This window comes from Octopus bimaculoides, chromosome 4 (genome assembly GCF_001194135.2).
Source record: "Octopus bimaculoides isolate UCB-OBI-ISO-001 chromosome 4, ASM119413v2, whole genome shotgun sequence".
Classification (NCBI taxonomy): Eukaryota; Metazoa; Mollusca; class Cephalopoda; order Octopoda; family Octopodidae; genus Octopus; species Octopus bimaculoides.
This window is the reverse complement of record NC_068984.1, coordinates 25304800-25325502: the sequence shown is the minus strand read 5'-3', so window position 1 is coordinate 25325502 and position 20703 is coordinate 25304800. Positions and strand designations below refer to the sequence as shown.

Sequence of the window (20703 nt, the reverse complement as noted above, 5' to 3'; positions counted from 1 at the left end):
TATGTGTGTGTGTGTGTGTGTTTGGTTGCCCCCTCCCTCCATATCGCTTGACAACTGATGTTGGTGTGTTTACATTCCCATAACATAGCAGTTTGGCAAAGGAGACTGATAGAATAAGTACTAGGCTTACAAAGAATAAGTCCTGGAGTCGATTTGTTTGACTAAAGGCGGTGCTCCAGCATGGCTGTTGTCAAATAAGCACCCACTACACTCTGAGTGGTTAGCGTTAGGAAGGGCATCCAGCTGTAGAAACTCTGCCAAATCAGATTGGAGCCTGGTGTTGCCATCCGGTTTCACTAGTCCTCAGTCAAATCGTCCAACCCATGCTAGCATGGAAAGCGGACGTTAAACGATGACGACGACGACGAAAACAGTTTTGAAACAGGATTTATTCACATACCATAACAAAAATCATGATTTGCCCCCATATTGTGAAGATCGTTAAAATCATCTTATCTATGCTATAAGCTTACTTAGGAGGTCATATGGTCAAGATGTTTTAATCTTGAATTGAATTTTCTAAGTGTTTTATAACCTTGCTTCTTAATAGTCATGGAGCTTACTTTGATAAGTGATAATACTGCTCTATAACTTTTTAAAACTAAAACTGAATACTTTATAAAGGTAAAAACTTGGTAGGTTGGTAAAAATGTGAGTTCGATATTCTGTAGTTATTTGAGTTGAAATTTTATAAAAGTTGATTTAGTTTTTCAACCTACATGAAATATTTTTTGTTTTGTTTTTTGATAAAGTGTATGTATCAATTGCTAATGACAAAAATGTTACTTCAATTTACAGCTTTTTTGCGGTTCCTAGTAATGAAGCATACATTCATTTGTAATGACTGTTAATGAAAAGAAATGCTTACCATTTCCTATAAATAGCTGTTTATTTTAGAGGACTCCGTTATATTAGGTTTAATAATATAAATTGTAACTAAGCAGTATATAAAGTTATTGGCTCATCATGGGTGTGCTAATTTAATTTATTTCTGCAAGATTATTCTGTGGACAAGAATCCTAACTATTTAATCATTATAATCTTCAACATTCTAAGTAGAATTACATTTGAATATTTCTGTAATTATAGTAGTCTTTTATGACATGTACCGAGAAAGTGTGCAGGAAATAATTTTTTCAATTACTTTAGTCATTAACACAAAGAATAAAATAATTTATGGCAAATGAGCAATAATGATTTTTCTTACATAGTAATAACGTTTTCTTATTTCTTTACTGCCCACAAGGGGCTACACACAGAGGGGACAAACAAGGACAGACAAAAGGATTAAGTCGATTACATCGATCCCCAGTGTGTAACTAGTACTTAATTTATCGACCCCGAAAGGATGAAAGACAAAGTCGACCTCGGCGGAATTTGAACTCAGAACGTAATGGCAGACGAAATACTGCTAAGCATTTCGCCCGGCGAGCTAACGTTTCTGCCAGTTCGCCGCCTTTTTCTTAAATATGATTTATAAGGGAGGAAAATGAGTTTGCGATGTTCATGCTAAACTGAAGCTCAGTCATTTATTCAATGTTTTTTTTTCCCCATGGAAGTGTCATATAGACAGGGAATTGTTTGAAGCAGGATGTTGTTCAAGCATTTTTATTCCAGAGTTCAAAAATGCAGAGTGACCAGTCACAATATTGGTAAGGAATGTTGACACCATCACTTTTGTGCAAGTGGTGACATCAATATTCATGTTTATATGACGAGCTAGAACTCATTAAGTCAACAGGCAGGAGTCCTACTAATTGAATGGTCACTGTTGATTGAGTGCTGGGCTGTGTTTTAGCAAAGCTCTTTAACTCTGCCCAGGCTCATCTGTAAATGTTTACAAAATAGATATAGATTTTTACTACTTGAAATTTGGATGTAGAATAATTGAGGAGTGTTTCATTAGCTTGTACTTCTGAGCTTCAACCAATACCTTGTGAGTGAATTTGGTAGATGGAAACTGTGTAGAAGCCCATTGTGTGTGTATGTGTTTGTGTCTGTTTGCCCCCTCACAAACATACTGTTAAACAGCCAATATTCATTTATGTACTTGTAACTTAACACTTCAGCAAAGAGACTGATAGAATAAGTACCAGACTTTAAAAAAGAAAAAAATACTGTGGTTGATTTGTTCCATTAAAACACTTCTTCAAGGCAGTGCCCCAGTATGGCTGCAGTCCAATGACTGAAACGAGTAAAAGATAAAAGAATATTGTTGCCAATTTATCAAAAGTATATTTATTTAAAACAAAATTACTCTTTGTGTGTTTGTTCTCTGATCTTTCCAAGTTGTTACTTTCATTTCTTAAAACTTTTTTTCAAAAAAAAAAAAAAAAAAAGTGAATGAAAAAAAACCCAAAAAACCCCAGTTATAATTAAAAAAGATATTTCAGGAAATCATTTTATATAATGCTAAGATGTATTTGGTGCCAATTTTGATATGCACTTTGAAAGACAACAATGTTGATTTAAATTGTGGAATTAGCAACTTGAATGAGCAGCTAGCTAATCTAAGGAGCTGGCAAGTTGACAAGATAAATTGTGGAACAATGAACAATATGGTGTGGGTTTGGAAAGCCACCTTTGTTACATTTCTTCTGAAACTTTTCTAACTTAAGTTGCACTATATAATAAAAACAAGGTACTTGTTTTTACAGACAGGTTTTATTTTCCTTTAAAGCATTATTCTTATTATTATTTTAATCCATTAGGCTCGGCTCTTCCAGTATGTTCTATTGTTGAGTTGTCAGATAAACTTCAAACACTAAAAATCAGCTTTTAGTTTTTATTTTTGTTTTATTAATTCTTGCTGCCTTTTTAATTACTAGTTTAAAAAATGAAATAAAAATATATTTGGTTTTCTTGGGCAAAAATTAAAATATTTGCTTGTAAATTCCCTGAAAATAATAGTTTTATTTAATTCAATAATACTGAGAAAATTTTTTGAGGCAGGCTTTCTGTCTGACCCATACAAGCATGGAAAAGTTGGCATTAAAATGATAGTGGATATGGGCGGTATTGGTTAAAAAGGATGAGAAAGACAAATTTTGGAAGCCATTCTTTTTTTTTTTTGTAAGGATATAAATGAATAAACTAAACTAGAGATGATATACAAATTGTATTTAATGAAATAATATTGCTGCAACATTATCATCATTTAACGTTCACATTTCCATGCTGGCATGGATTGGATGGTTTGATGGGAGCTGGCCAGCAGGGGAGCTACCCATGTCCCAATTGTCTATTTTGGCATGGTTTCTATGACCAGATGCCCTTTCTAATGCCAACCACACCACAGTGTATACTGGGTGCTTTTACGTGGCACCAGCACAAACTTGTAGTAGTTACAATTTTTTTTAATGATTAAGTAATGAGTTTTAGGCAAGTAGAGTTAGCTGACTTTAGTAACATGAAATAATACCTTCTGTGCTGTTAAGTTTTCTGTACTTGTAGTCTACAACTTGGTTTGATTCTTAGCTGTAACCATCTCACATATGTAACTTAGACTTGGGAAGATATGAATGCCACAGCATCCCTTTTCTTAAATGTATCTGAAGATTGTTCCTAGTGCAGCGAATTATCTAGCAGTTCTAAATTTTAGCTTGCTTTTTATAAAATTTATTTTTTAAGATTACTAACCTCTTTGAAATTTCTATTTGTAATTTAATGGTTTAAATCAGTTGTTCTTGAACAGGGCACCACAGATTTTTAAAAAATATATAATTTAAGGGTTTAGAAAATATGAATGTTTAAGTATCTTGAAAAATGTGCTTTTTATAAAGCATAGCTTTTCAAAAGTTTTTCATGCACATGAAGTGCACCAGTAAAATGTTAACTTCCAATATAAAATACACCAGTAATTTTGTCCCTCCACTTTCATCTCCAATATGCTATAGATTTAGAAAGATTAAGAATCACTGGTTTAAATTATTGATCCTTCCTTCTGCCCTTCCTTCAGTGAAGGTGCATGGCCTAATGGTTAGGATATTTGGCTCATGATCATAATGTCACGGGTTTAATTTCAGGCCCAAGTAGTGTATTGTGTCCTTGAGCAAAGTAGTTCATTTCACATTCAGTTTGCTCAGCTGAAAATGAGTGCCAGCCTAGTGTTGACGGAGCAGTCTCTCTGCTCTCACCACATTCTGGATGTGCTGTTGGGTCAAAGGATGGGAGAGCCACAAGGGTGCCTGTGTCTAATTGGGGCTACATAGGTAGCTAAAACAATTACTGAAAGCATGATGCATTGTTACCAAACCTTACTCGTTTGTGGGTGATGATTGGCTCTTTATGTAAACCTAGTTCTTGTCTCCATATTCTTAAACTATGAAGAGCTACTAAGATTATTGTTTAACAATGTGAATAAAGGAGAGTGGATCCAATCTTTATTTCCTAATATTTGAATTCATTATGGTTTTTATTTTCCAATTTTATTTAGAATTATGGGAAAACCACAATATTCATGGAAGAGCTTCTGATCTCTTTAATTTTGTTGTGCAAATATTTTGGAGTAATAAAGTCTTTATTGATTAATGCAGTATAAAAGTTGAAAACCTTGACCTAGAAATTGATTGCTTTTTGATTTTAAAAAAGTAAAAGTAATGTACACTGAGTGTTTTCAGGTCTTACATACTTTTATAAGCCAATTAAGTGGTCATTCAGTCTACTAGAAACAGCAGCCTATTTTTGAAACTACACCTTACTGTCTTTAAAAAAGAAAAAGAAAAAAAAGAAGACATATTACATAAGATAATCTGAAAGTACAGAATGAATGAAAAAAAGACATGTTTATGGCTGGAATACTGTTGATCATAGATTAACTTGATCAGGCCTTGCCTAGGGCTTAACAACAACAACAATGTGGTCTTATGATAGGTTATAAGTCTAGAAAGTGCATCATCATCATCATAAAGGCCAAAAATAAATTCCTAATTTCTGTAAAGGCAAATGTTCAAATTTATCCCGAGTTATTAAATATTATGTTCTATAAACTTGTAATGGCTAGTTTTAGATTTTATTACCTTGTGTATATTTTTTTAAACTGATTACTTTTTTTTTAGTCTTCATTTCTTGAAGAGTAGGAGTTGGCAGAATCTGTTGAACATTCTGGCCTTTCTTGTCATCAGTTCACATTCTATCTAGGTTTATTATTATAAGGCGGTGAGCTGGCAGAATCGTTAGCATGCTGGACGAAATGCTTAGCAGTATTTCGCCAGTTACTACATTCTGAGTTCAAATTCTGCTGAGGTCAACTCTGCCTTTTGGGGTCGATAAATTAAGTACCAGTGAAACACTGGGGTCGATGTAATCGACTAGTTCCCTCCTCCAAATTGCAGGCCTTGTGCCTATAGTTGAAAGGATTATTATTATTATTATCGTCATCATCCATCTTCAATTAGAAAACAATACCAATAATAATACTGATTTTGATTCAGTCAGCAAATAGTCCTCTTCTCTCTAAATTAGATTCTAACTAAATTGACTTTGCTTTCTCTATTAGTCAACTCTTTAACAGTTTACAGCTTGATTGATGTAGAATAACAGAAAAAAAAAAAAAAGAAAGAAAAAATTTTGTGCAAGCTTTCAGATTATTTAAATGTTCAGATTTCTTTAAAATATTCCATTAAAAAATTTGTTCCAGTTATGTAAATGGTGTAATAGCAGCTTCTAAAGTTGTTTTTATTTTTATTTTTTAATGTATGGCATCATCTTACAAAAAAAAAAAGCTGGGATATTAACCTTTTAGAACTTTCACTTAGCCGTTCTAAGATTGATGTTAGTTGAGCCACATCAATCTCACCAGTATGTAATGACCTGGAAAGGCCATGGGCATGACCCTTCTTCATCTCATCAACTTATTAGAAATAACTGTTCACTTGTTATGAATGATAGTTTTTTTTTTTTCTGTTTGTTTTTTTTTAAAGATTGTCTGGTGTTAAGTAGTTAACTTCAGGTGGAAGATTTGTAATGACAACTGGCTGATCTTGAAGGAAAGAATTGTTGGCTTTGAAAACAATGAAGTATGTTTGACTGATGGCCTTGAGTTAGCTTTGGTTTAAATTATTCAGCTTATCTACTAAGGTCATACTGATCTGAATGTATACTGAATAATTATCTACATGGTTAGTCAGAAAATTCTACTACTAAAATATATCATCATCATCATCATCGTTTAACGCCTGCTTTCCATGCTAGCATGGGTTGGACGATTTGACTGAGGACTGGTGAACCAGATGGCTACACCAGGCTCCAATCTGATTTGGCGTAGCCATCTGGTTCACCAGTCCTCAATGTATATATAAATAAATAGTGTGTGTGTGTGTATATATATATGCTGTAGAAACTCTGCCAAATTGGATTGGAGCCTGGTGTTGCCATCCGGTTTCACCAGTCCTCAGTCAAATCGTCCAACCCATGCTAGCATGGAAAGCGGACGTTAAACGACGATGATGATGATACATATATATATATATGTGTGTGTGTATGTATATATAAATAAATAGTATATATATATATGTGTGTGTGTGTATATATACATAGTATATATATATATATATATATATATATATATATATATGTGTGTATGTATATATAAATAAATAGTATATATATATATGTGTGTGTATATATAAATAGTATATATATATGTGTGTGTGTGTGTATATATATATAAATAAATAGTGTGTATATACACACACACACATATATATGTATATGGGTACAGGACATCACCAACGGTGTAAATAACATGAAATACACAAACAAGAAGAAAAATATGGAAAACAGGACAAGTAAACACAGAGAAAGGACCCTTCATCAGTTGTTGGCTGTCTGTCTACTCCTCATTTCGAGCATTCAGCAACAATGTGAGTCTTCAAAGACCGTTGCTCCCATAAATTCTAAAATAAAATTTAGGATTTATAGCGGGTCAGAGTTAAGAACAAAAAAAAAATGACAGTGGAGACATGGAAGGAAATCGAACAAAAACAAACATGGAGGGTCATATATACGCACACATACAAGTAGTAATTGTCCAGTCCATGCCAGCATAGAAAGCAGATGTTGAGCAATAATGAGTATTATAATCTTTAAATGAAAAGGCCCAGCATGCTTTAATGCTCTCTAGCAAACTTCTATTTACTATTCCAATAATTTTTCAAAATATATTTAAAGTAAGTTAAGACCTCACAGATATCCTTAGATTAACAATAACATTACAGTATTGTTATTGAATTATGTATAATTAGGATAATTTACGTCTCTGACCTAGCTTCATTTAAATTGTTCATTAGCTTATTGGCTGGTTATAGTGAGGTATATCATGTAATGTTTTTCTGTTTTTTATCAGTTTGAGATATTATAAGAGGAAAACAAGCTTTTAAAAGGCTCTTATCTGTGCTGATTTGTTGATTTTTTAAATTTCTCATCTTCACTGTTTGATCATATCTTAAGAAAAATAACTGCAATAACCTACTGTATAAAGTAATTCAGATAACTGCTTCATGTATTTATTGTCTTTCTTTTATTTGCTAATAATCATAGTAAAACAAAACAACTGCCAGCAGATTTTAGAAGCTAGTATGATTACATAGTTGTAATGGCAAAATCTTTGTTCATATCTAATGTTACATATCTTTGAAATAAATAGATGAGTAAAGCTAGGACATGTGTTGCATGCTTGGATAATTGAGTGAATTTTTCCAATGATGGAGTCCTCTGTCAGTTAAAACTAAACCACCCAGTGACAAAGATAATGCTATCTTATCTGGCATTATCTTTCTCCAAAGTGTATTTGACATAATCTTTGTAAATGGCTTGTAAATATTAGTGTCAGCAACATATTCAAAAGGAACATGTAGATAATGTAAAATATATCTATTTGGATGTTGAGAAAGCAGCAGACTCCATGGTTACCAGGGAACAATCTGAAAGAATTGGTTTCAAATTGGGAAAATTTGTAAAACTTCTAACACTATTATCTAAATGGTAGTGAATTTAGTTGACGAATACGAGGACCAACCAATTCACCTACATGACCTTCTATCAAAAGTTTAAAGCTGAAAACACTTGAGATAATTGTATTGCTGTATGGGAATCTGGGGTGCAGAAGTTAATTTATGAGGAGAAGGCATATGTGTGTGTGTTTGTGTGTGTGCACATGTAGTTTTGTCTGCATGTAACGTTTGGGTTGATGAACATAGAATTCAAAACATATTTTGTCTGCAGCCATAGAAGTATTTAACTATACTGTTTAACCAAAATTTAAAAATTTGGATGATTCCAAACTGTTTAATAGTGATGTATTTTAATGTGTCATGCACTTTTTCTTTTTTTTGCTCTATTCAAATTGTATTCAATTTCATCATCATCACCACCATCATCAGGTGTCTGCTTTTTTCATCCTAGAATTTATTTTTATTTTAATGAACCTGTTTATAATATTCTCATTCAGTGCTGCTTTAATTAGGTTTTATAATGAACTCAATTTTTTGATATCTTCACACACACACACACACACACACACACACTGCTTCCTTTCTACATCATCTTGAAGCAATAAATATTCAACTTTATGCATAACCCTCCACTCATGTCCCTACCATTTTTTTTCTTTTAAAATATTTGATGGCATTTTCTTTTTACTTGGCCAATGTTGTGCTCCCATTTTTTTTTCTTTCTTTCTGCATATACATTAAGTCTAACCTCTTAGTCATAGTTAGAGCAGACATCGTTATCATCATCATTACTATTGTTATTAGTTTTTCTTCTTCCTTTAATTGTTTCTATTTGTTGCTGTCTTCCTGACACCTGGGGCAAAGAAACCTGCTATATACATTGATAGGTCATTAAAATACACACATTAGACTGTTCATTTTCAAAAATCAAATAAAGGTGTGTAAAAGAAAATACATAGGTGCAGGCATGGCTGTGGTAAGAAGCTTACTTCCCAACCACATGGTTCCGGGTTCAGTCCCACTGTGTGGCATCTTGGGCAGGTGCTTCTACTATAACCTCAGGCCAACCAAAGCCTTGTGAGTGGATTTGGTAGATGGAAACTGAAAGAAGTCTGTTGTATATATATGTGTGTGTGTGTGTCCTGCCATTGCTTGACAACCGATGTTTGTGTGTTAACATCTCTGTAACCTAGCGGTTCGGCAGAAGACTGATGAAATAAGTAGTAGGCTTACAATGAATAAGTCCTAAGGTCAATTTCTTTGACTAAACATGGTGCTCCAGCATAGCTACAGTCAAATGACTGAAGCAAGTAAAAGAATATATATTTGCATGGGAATCTTATTGTTCTCTCTTTCTGACAATGCCCTTCTTAATATGCGTGAAGCACTAATTATTATTATTAAAGGAGGCAGGCTGGCAGAATTGTTAGTTCATCAGATAAAATGACTAGTGGCATTTTTATGGTTTTTTACTTTCTGAGTTCAAATACTGCCATAGTGAACTTCGTTTTCCATTCTTTTGGGGTTGATAAAATAAAGTGCCAGTTAAATATTGGGGAAGCTGTTGATGTAATTGACTAGACCCCTCTCTCCCACCAAATTTCAGGCCTTGTACCTATAGTAGAAAGAATTATTGTTCAGGTAGTGCATCTACAGAATTGTTTGAATGGTGGAGAGATGCAATATTTGCTCCAGCCCTTTGTTCTGAATTCAAATCTTGTTGAAGTCACCTTGGCTTGTCAGCCCTCTGGGTTCAATAAAATATGAGACAAATATTGGGATTGTGGTTATCTACTAATCCCCTACTCTCAAATTTACTGGCCTTGTGCCTAAATTGGAATCCATTATTGTTATTATTACACAGTAGACTAAGGCAGTGCACTGGACAAAATGCTTAGTGGCATTAAATCCATGTTTATGTTCTGAGTTCAAATGCCACTGATGTTAACTTTGCCTTTCATCCTTTTGGGTTGATAAAATAAGTACCAACTTTGAATGCTGGGGGATCAATATGATTGACTTAACTCTCACCCCTTCAATTGTTGGCCTTGTGCCAACATTTGAAACCATTATTATGTAGTGGATTAGTGAAGGTGTTCTTAAGGCTCTTTATGTTTGGAGTTCAAATCCTGCTTTTCATTCTTTTGGTTAGTCCACATTACTCTGTAGGGACCAGTTTCTCTGGCATATATATTCCTCCCTGGATGGGACACCATTCTGTTGCATGGTTACTCATTTTTACCAGCTGAGTGAACTGGAACTACATGAAATAAAGTGTTTTGCTCAAGAACACAATGCATCACTTGGTTCAGTAATCAAAACCAGAATCTTATCATGAGTCCAACACCCTAACCACTAAGCCATGCACCCCAACCTTCCATTCTTTTTGGGTTGATAAAATAAATTATCAATCTAAATACCAGGATCGATGTTATCAACTATGTTCCTCCTCTCAAAATTGCTTGCCTTGTGCCTAAATTGGAAATTAGAATATTCTCAATGCATTTATTACCTAAATGTTCATCATCATCATCATCATCATCATCATCATTGTCGTTTAATGTCCGCTTTCCATGCTAGCATGGGTTGGACAATTTGACTGAGGACTGGTGAAACCAGATGGCTACACCAGGCTCCAGTCTGATTTGGCAGAGTTTCTACAGCTGGATGCCCTTCCTAACGCCAACCACTCTGAGAGTGTAGTGGGTGCTTTTACATGCCACCGGCACGAAGGCCAGTCAGGCGGTACTGGCAACGAGTAAGAACACCTCATTTTAAGCGCCCGTATGGCACCACGTAAAAGCACCCATGCAGTGCTATATGAAAGAAAGCATTCTGCACTCTCTGTAAAGTGGTTGGTATTAAGAAGAGCATCCAACCAAAGAAACCATAGCAAATCAGACTGGAGTCTGGTGCAGCTCCCCAGCTTGTCAACTCTGGTCAAACCTCAGCATGGACAACAAACGTTAAATGATGATAATGATGATAAAGCTATATCCGTGATGCTGTAGATTTATTATCTTCTTGGGGAGATACTTAGCTATCATATCTAATCATCTACCCAATTACACTAGTTAGGTTTCCTATGGAACATTTGTATAGAGTTTCTGTTATTCAATATCAGAAAAGCAGACCATTCCAATTTGTTAGGCAATTAATTACTAAAATGTTTTTGTAAGATATAATTTGAAATATTTTTACATTCTCATCCTTTACGGTTTTTGCTTTCTACTTCAACAAGCTTATGCTCAGAAAGGAAAGCAAAGAACAACATATTTAAGCTGGAATTGTTTTGAAGACTACATTCATATAACTTGAATGTAAACATGGACATTCGATAGGTAAGATGTAAACAAAAAAATAAAATAAACAATAAAACAAGCACGGTGGGGGGGGGGGGGGGTTAGGATAGTTTGTGTATTTACCATAGAACTTGTAAATTAACTGAGGAAGGTTCAAACATTCTTTGGAACAAAAAAATCAAAGATCATTTAGTCAATTGAAGAATTTTTGGAATTATGTTTTTATCTGTTATATCTTTTTTTTTTTTTGGGATTTACCATTATTGAGTTGTTTTCCTGGCAAAGTGCCATTATAAAAAAGTTACAGGAATTCTCCCTAATATGCCACTCATTTGAATTATTGAAAGTATGAGGATTCATTATGCAGTTCTCTCTTCCCCCCTTTCTTCTTCACCTTTTTCTCTTTTCCTTCTCACCTTTTTCTTTCTGTTTCTTTTCCTCCTCCCTTTTCTCCTCCTCACTCTCCCTTTCCTTTTTCTACTCCCCTTTCTTCCTCTCCTCCTCCAAGTGGTGGTGAGGAATCAACCTGATAGGATTTTTTTTTTTTTGAACTGAACTATTTTATGGTTACCAGCATCACTAGCTTCTATTCGTTTATTTATTTACCTTTTGTTGGTTTTACGACTTTTTACTATTTTGCTTCTTGTAAGCTTGGAATTTATTAAAATGCATGGGATTCGCTAAAAATATTTTTCCATTCAGCTTTCTCAGCATTTATTTTTTAAAATTCATATATATACGATTGGCATGTTTATATCTCTCAGTTCTGACAGGAACCTGAGATAAGTTTTCATTTCTGCATATCAAACACTGAAATCTCACCAAGCTTTTTAATTCGTTACAAATAGAAATGATTTAAATCAGTCCTCTTGTGAAACCTTGTACGCTATTCAAGTACTTAGGACGACCAGTTTCTTTGTTTTATTTTCTGATCGAAAATTTTAATTCATACTGTAAGCAACGTAACCTTAAATCAAACGTCTCCTCGTGCATTTTTGCATGCTTTATTTAAGCCTGATATTGTTTTATCAATTCGCACCACCTTGTTATGTATATAAATATTTTAATCTTTTATGTGTTTATCTCCCAGAATTCTCTTGGACACACTTTTATCTCTATTTTATAATCTGAGATTAAAATACAACTTATCATTAGATATTGATGCGTGAGTTCATTTGGTCCTGCAATTTTACACCCCTCCCTCTCTTGTTAGTCTACAAAGAAATGTGTAATCTGAAGGGCTTTTAAAACAATTAAGAGGCTTCTTTAAAGTTAATGGGAAAGAAGAGTATCATAGTCGTTGTTACCGGATTCAGTCATCGTTGCTGTCAAGGTTTTCAGTCTCGGCCATTTGTCACTACAATCTGGGTCACCTTATGACATTAGATTGTCAACGCGTCACTGTTAAGTTGATGATTGACAATGACGTCACAACTATCACACTTGTCTCCTGTCGCGGTGTTAGTTTTATGTAATTTTCTTGAGTAAAATATGAACATTACCTCCTTAGAGAAACTCACCGATTACGGCTAATCATCACGGTCCTGTTATCGTGACTGATGTCCTCGTTATAAAAATATATCCCAGAACAATTAAAAATGTGTGTAGTTTAATGTTCCTCGTTGTTCTGGGAGAGGGAGGTAGTTCGAAGTAAACTGATGCCATATCAAAGGGAAATAGAGCACGAGAATTACTAACCTCATTCTCCCTCTCCCCCTCTCTCTAATTATGGAAATAGAAATATTGTTTGACTAAACTTGCTTTGTGTTTTACTCTACTATAACTCCCACCTCATCTTACCCTGCTTAATTATTTTTTTATGACAAAAGCTGACGTCATCGAGTTAGCGTTTGGCTATCTGATGCGCTGATGTGTGAAAGCTATCAGCCTTGACTAATATTGTCGAACTTAGGACTTCATACCAGTTCTGTCAGTTCCGTTTTAAGAGCCTTTTTTTGTTGTAATTTCTTTTTTAATATCCTATTCTTAATTCCTTTCTGTCATTTGAATGTACACAATCGTAGTTACCAGTATTAGTGTCTTCTATACGGAAGTCATATTTTTAAACATATTTAATTTTTTAATATATATTTTTTTTATTACAAAGCTTTGTTTGTGCCAATTTTAATTATGCTATTGTTTTGCTATCACTTTCCAGTGCAGTCCTTTTGTCTAGGTGGTGATGTAGTTCTAAAATGGTGCAGTGCAGTTCTTAGTTGATAGCTACTTGAACAACACCATTACCTCATTCTAGATTTAATGAACTAATCTTTCACTAACATAGGTATTAGTTAAAAAAAGAAAGAAAAGAAAACCTCCAATAAAACAAAACATATATTAAAAAACACGTGTAAACCTATATATGCAAACGTGTAAATTTCCCTCCCTCCCTTTGTAGATTATTTTGTCTGGAAATGAAAATAACACAGTGATAAGGTTTATGAAATATTATTCTTATTTTATGCCCCTCCCCCACTTTTTGGATTCAAACACCAGACTTTAAGGTACCAGCTTTAACATGTATATTTTCACTCCAATTATCAATAATGAAACTGAAACTGAAAGTCAACTTCGAAATGGACCTGTTATGGGCTAGAGACTTTAGATTATTGGTTCCTTCTGTGGATCTACAATAACAAAAAGCAATTTAGATAAGTGTGAGGGATGGTAAAATATGCTAAATCATTCAACTTTCTTCCTATTAGTCACTTTGCATCCATAATGAAATTTTGTGATGGTGATGATGTTTCTTTTAAACTAAACAACAGAAATAACTTGTGTACATTCATGTTGTTTCTCTATTGTCGTTAGAATTATTATTTTTTGTTTTGCTTTGGTGGGAGATATTCTGTAGTGGAATTGGGTTCCATTAAAGTTTTACCTATTTATTACTTTACATTTCTTTTAGTTTTTCCCTTAATTTTTTTTTGTGTGTGTGCATGACTGCTTTCATGTGTGTGAATGAATGCACCAAACTTGAATTGTTTTAGGGTTGAGTGCATGTTCCCCTGTCTACTAACTTTCATATAAAACTGACATATTTCATATATAACAGTTGACTAAGGATTATAAAGATTACCAATGAGCCTAATTTCTAAAGAATTTCTATTAAATTTTATCATTATTAATTTTTTTTTTAATAAACACATTCCATAGAAAGCAACTGGAGTTTTGGAATAACATTCTAAAATGTCTGTAAATCAGGAATCTTCTTGTTGCTTTCAAACTTAATAATGAATAAGTGTTTTCTTATCAGTAAACACTAATTTTTGTTTGAGTAAAACTAAATATTCATATAATTTATCTTATTTCATTAATGGACTTAGTGTTCTTCTTAAATAATGATTTCTTTAATGAAGGGGAAACAGACATGTTAAGATATTCTGTTTTTGTTAATAAACAGATTACCAAATCCACAATCAAAGCTAAACAATATTTGCTATCTGATTAATTCCTTTTTCTTTTAACGGCAATCAACTCGTAAGAGACTTACACCTGGAATGACAAAAATGAAGGCAGATTTTGTAACATAAAACTTATAAGATTGATTTAGCACATGAAATTTGGAAAATTAATCACAGTAGACTCAAGAGGTATGAATGTCTGGTATGGCCATATAATGTATGTGCGCTTGTGTTTGGTGAATGTTAAATGAATAAAGCACCATTAGTTCATGGAAGAGAGGAGCAGAGAGAGTGAATAAATCTTGGGATCCGAAGTGAAGAAATTCGGTCTTATAGATGAGATAATTCAAGATACACATGAGAGATATGGTCTTGTTCAAACTTGACTAATAGATTCCAGATGATAAGGTGATCGTTGAGTAGTTACTTTTTTACAACTTGGAAACACCAATGTTTTAGAAGGTTCTTCAAAGTCTTTTATTTGATTCTGTCATTAAATATTTAACCTGTTGCATTGAACATTCTTGTCATTTATGTTGATAATCATTTAAATAGTGTTTGTTATTCATTGAGCTTGTCAGCTCCTGTTGAACTATCCAACCCATGCCAGCATGGAAAGCAGACTTTAAATGATGATGACTGACAGCATTATATTAATTAAGATACTGATGAGACTATGTGAGAAATAGAATAGGAATTTCCTTCAAATCACATTCAGCTGTCTGGGCGCTAAGTACACTGGCTTGGAAAAATACAGGAATTTTATGGTTGGAATGTTGTTGATTATGGACCTTAATTGGAGATGACCTGGAGTTAAATATTGTAATGACTGAAGTGAGAAATTTAAATCAGTGTTTGTCATATTCCATGTGATACTGAAGACCTTTAGTGTTAATTTTTTTTGTTTTTTTTTTTTGTTTTGACCAAGTGGAGAGAAATTGAATCTTTCTGTAATTTAAGAGTTTTTGTTGAGTTGAGCAGTGATATTCACAACAGCTGTTTATAATAAATACTTCTGTCATGTCTATGGGGCCCATTTTAAAAATATTTCTTTTGAAATTTGAATTTTTAAGAAATATCTTTAAACTCTTTTGTTATCATATTTCTGTGGAAATATACTACCTTTAGTTTCATTCAATTAATGTTGAAACTAATGAAGAATTTAGTAAAATAACTTTGTCATCATTGGAAGATAAATGAAGATGAAATTTTGATGCAAGGGTTTTAGATAATTTAAAAACAGGAAGTTGGCATCACAGAACCAGTGGTGATCTCAGTGGTAACAAAAGGTGTTAATGAATAGATGTGCCTTAAGAAACTTTAACGATGAGGGGCTATCTGGAAGTTGGTTTAATTCAGCAATGAGGCAGTTTTAGAGGAATGCAGTTTTTTTTTTTTAAAGTAAAATAGATTATCGTTGAGAATGAGTTAAATTATATTGGTTGTGAATACCTATCGTAGGGAATGATGAATGAATAATTGTTGGTAAGAAAAGTATCAAGTGCAATAATTTAAAAGTTAATTGGAAGCTGTATAGAACAAATTTAGTGGGACAGTAGTAAGTTTTGTTGTACTGACCTAAAGAATAAATATACAATAGGTTCATAAGTTTGTCATTAGAAGTAGTTGAGGGAAATGGACTTGTTTATGAGGTAGATGACTTTTTCTGAGATATGATCTAATATTCTGATTACTGGTACAAGTGTACCATTCTAGATATATCTGCAGTATGTCATGGATTTGGCATTTATGAAACTATTTTGAAGACAGAAGGATGTAATGACTTTGAAGAAGTTCAACCTTTCTGATTAATAACTCAGATTATATTCTGATTATACAATTTTGAGATGTCAAAATTTTGTAGAAATAAAACCTTGGATTACATACCTCTTGTTCTGTATATTAGCGTTACTTAACTAATTATGATCAATTTATGAATATTTCTGTAGATTTTATCACTTACATTCCTTTTCAGTATATTGACTATCCTCTGATAAAATCCACATGGAAACACTTGAAACAATCTTTAAATAGATTTACATGGCAAATGTTTTCATAGGCACACAGTCAGTTGACCAGTAAGCCAGTTATTTGCAGTCATTTTTTTTTGTATAATACTGCTTGGTAATAATTGTCTAAATTTCCATATGGTAATTTATCAGGTAATCTCTTATACTTTCATTAATGTTCATATAAGAATTCTAAGTGCATTTAGGGTAGGCATTCTTAATTTTTTTTTTTCTTTTTAAAACTCTAAGTCCTTCTCCAGTCTGCTGGTAAAAAATTTAACACCAGTTTTGTAATTAATACTTACTTGTAGTAATACTTTATTTCTCATTTTGATATTTGGGCAATAATTTTAAATTTACAAGCTTTCTGTCATTTAAGAAAATTTTTTTTTTCATGTTTGCATTACTGAAGGAAAATTTGCTTGCAGAGAATTTATGACAGTCTTATATAATTAAGTACAATTTAATGTTTTCTGTTATTAAAGCTCATTAATTTTCAATTCTTCCTTCATTCAGCAGGCAAGTTATATATAACATTTTGTTGATTAGCCTACTTTAGATGAATTCAAAGAATGGTATAAAATTTAATTCCAAGAATGTAGATCGTTTCAGTATTATTTTTCTAGGATTAGGCACTGTGCGTTTACAACATTTTGATTTAGAATGGAGAAAAAGATATGTAATTAGCTAGTTTTTAAATATTAAATTTATAGTAATTAATGCTATCGATAAATGGTTCATTTGTATGTAATAATTTTATTTTGTAGATTATTTGTTTCACTACCCTTTCCCTTATTTGATGAGCCATATTTTTGCCTTTTTTGGAGTTATAAAACGATTGATGTACTGGAGGATCGAGAAATTTTCATTTTCCTCACATCCCTACTCCCTTCCATTCCTGGAAGGTCTGAGTCATCCATTGGTTAATGTGTGCATGTCCTCCCTCTCTTTATTCACCTCCCTTTCTTCCTCCCTCCGTCAGCTTTTTTGTTTCTCACTCTTCTCTTTTACTCATCCACCTCCATGTGCCAAAGGTATACTGAATCATTTCAGCAGCTGTTAGATAGTAAATGTATTGCTCTTGTTGCCCAAACAGCAGGCATAATTCATCTGTCTTTTAGTTGTTCTGGTGTCTCTATAAAGAAAAAACTGTGCTAAAACCTGCTATTCTATTCATTACATAATAATTTCTCAGTTCTACCTCTTGAACCTTATTTGCTTAACATAATGTTGAATGTAGACATATTGCCTTGACCTGAACAGACATCTAATTGTTCTGTAATAATTGTATTTCATGTAGAATAAACTGGAATGAATTAACGTTAATTTAGAAGCTGATTACTACTGTTTCTTCCTTATCATGCACTGAGGCCACCATATTCTATTTCAAACAGCAGCTTTTCAAGTATTTTCTTATATTTCAGCATCATCTTAAGGAGTACCCCCCTTCCCTTATTCACTATTAAAGGGATGTACCCATTGTTTTACAAGTTTAAAAAAAATTTTTTTTTTACAACACTTTAACTTTCATTTGATTGATAGGTAATTTTATTCTTAGGTAAGAAGATCATTTAATTTTCACACTGAAGTCTGTTATTCATAGCTTCTTAGTTTGCAACCAAATTCATCACTGTGCTCTTGCTGTTGGGGAAATAATATAAAATTGGTTAACATTATTCAGATCGAAGTGCAAAGCCAGTGACTAGACATCATTTTTCAATTGATAGACCAACATGCTATACATATTACTGCCAGGTTTTATGCTAATTAAAATAAAACTAATCATTCTGCTAAATAAATACATGCATAAATGGCTATGTGGTTAAAAAGCTTGCTTTGCAACCATGTGGTTTTAGGTTCTGTCCCACTGTGCAGTACCTTGAGCAAGTGTCTTGTACTATAGCCCCAGGATAACCAATGCCTTGTGGGCGAATTTCATAAACAGAAACTATGGAGGCTTATTTATTTTTTTTTTTGTGTGTGTGTCTCTCCCCACCCCCACTGCCTGACAACTGATATTGGTTTGTTTATGTCTCCGTAATCTAGCAGTTCAGCAAAAGGTCTGATAGAAGTACTAGACTTAAACAAAATAAACTTACTGTGGTTGGTTTGTTTGACTTAAACCCTTCAAGGGATGCTTTAACTTGGTTGCAGTTCAGTGACTGAAACAGAAGGTAAGACAACTAAATGTACAGCCATATGCATTTGGTTTAGCTGTGAAATTAAGACTCATTTAAGGGCTTTGTGGTAGCTTGTGTTGAGTGTTGAACCAAAGAGATTAAAAGTATGGAATATACTTCAGTAACTCTCCATTCTGTTGGGTAAAACTGGAAGAAAGCAGTTACCTTTCTTTTGAATTTATTCCTCTTCCACTCTGTTAAGTCTTTGTTTTCTTATCTGTTAATCTTATTGCAATTATAAAACATACTGGCTGTATAAACTTCCTTCCTTAAACCTATTTATTTTACTTGACACTTCATGGTTTTAAAAAGGAGGGAAAAATAAATAAAACAGCTCATATTAAAGTTATTGTTTGCTCTTATGAATAAATCTAATCTTCCCAGCCCTATTTTTGAAACACATAATGTCTTGAAGGTGCTGCTATGTAAACCTCATGTTTAAAACCTTAATTATTATTTGATGACACTTGTAAATTAAAATATAACCAAATAAAAAAATATATAATGGTGATGATGTTACATAGAAGTCATTGACATATCTAGGACAAATATCATATACCAGGCTGTCTGACTACTTGAAATTTTTAATTACAAGACCTGACTAAATGATCTTATGTAAATTTACTCATCCATATTAAAATTATTTCTCCACATGCATTAAAACCAGCTCGCTTTTCATTTCTTTTTATCATTTTTTAAAATCATTTTTTCCCAATTTAAGTTTTTGAATTTGATATTGTTTCATTTTCCTTCTCTTTCCTTCCAATCTATCTTAGATTGGGAATAAAAGAAATTTCAATATAGTTTATTTTCAAAAATAACTTTTATTATTGACTCTTTCAGTTGATTACTTTATCAGTTCAATCTATAAAGTGGCAAAATAGAAATGAGCAGATGTTTAACAGACAGGTTGCTTTATAGATATATTATAATAAATGTGGTTTGTGTATTCTGGCATGTAAGATATTTATCAAAGTACTTCCTACAGTTTCTATCCACTCAAACAAATATAAATTAAACTGAGCATTCTTTTCAGCCAATTTTGTGTACTGTTGATAAATATGGCTCATATGTTTATACCCCCACCTCTTTCTTTCTCCCCATTTCTCTCTTACTCATACAAATATATGCTTGCGTGTGTGTGTGTGTGTGATGTATGTGTGTGTATACAAATATTTCTGAAGGGTATGGTGACTGGGAAGGTATTGCATTCTAGACGCAACAAATACCAGATTAGATGATGAATCATCAAGAAGCAGTAAATCTGCTGAAAGAACCATCATAAAAACATTGCACATTTTAGCAAAATGCATTAATATCTAACATATGAATGCCTGTCAAATTGTGTAATAAATGTATTTTTTTTAATTGTATACCAGCTCGTTATCTATTCATTTGTTATGAATTTAACACTCATTAATCTAAAATCAATGAGTGTTAACATATTCAGACTGTGAAATGGTATCCTAAGTTGCTTGATTACTATCATATATTGCATCAAAACCTAATTCAATCTCTCTGAGAGGAGACTTCAATGATGTATAATATATTAATACTGATATGCTGTAGAAGTATTTCGTAGAATTTACATCATAAATAAATTCCTTTTGGGAACATGCCCTTATTTAGATATTTTCATGTAAATTTTCCTTCCCTGCATTTGAAAATATCAAAACTGTATCCTGAGAGCTTGAAACAGGAGATTTAAATAGTAATAATAACAAAAATAATAATTTCAAATTTTGACACAAGGTCAGTAATTTTGAGGAGGGGTAAGTCAATTACATTGACTCCAGTGCTCAACTGGTACTTATTTTATTAATCCCTAAAGGACAAAAGGCAAAATTGACCTTGGC

General features: G+C 32.9%; 1 protein-coding gene across 22 annotated transcripts in view; it reads left to right on the top strand.

Moving 5' to 3' along the window:
* Positions 1–20703, top strand: part of LOC106881120 (rap guanine nucleotide exchange factor 6) — a 453933-nt gene that overhangs the window by 323758 nt on the left and 109472 nt on the right. Inside the window, exon 1 of one of the 22 annotated variants that reach the window (XM_052966978.1) lies at positions 16712–16820. The exons of the other annotated variants lie outside the window; for them this stretch is intronic. The gene's annotated coding sequence lies outside the window, so the exon portion shown is untranslated. Of the gene's footprint in view, positions 1–16711; positions 16821–20703 lie in introns of those variants that run through there. 22 annotated transcript variants of the gene reach the window in all.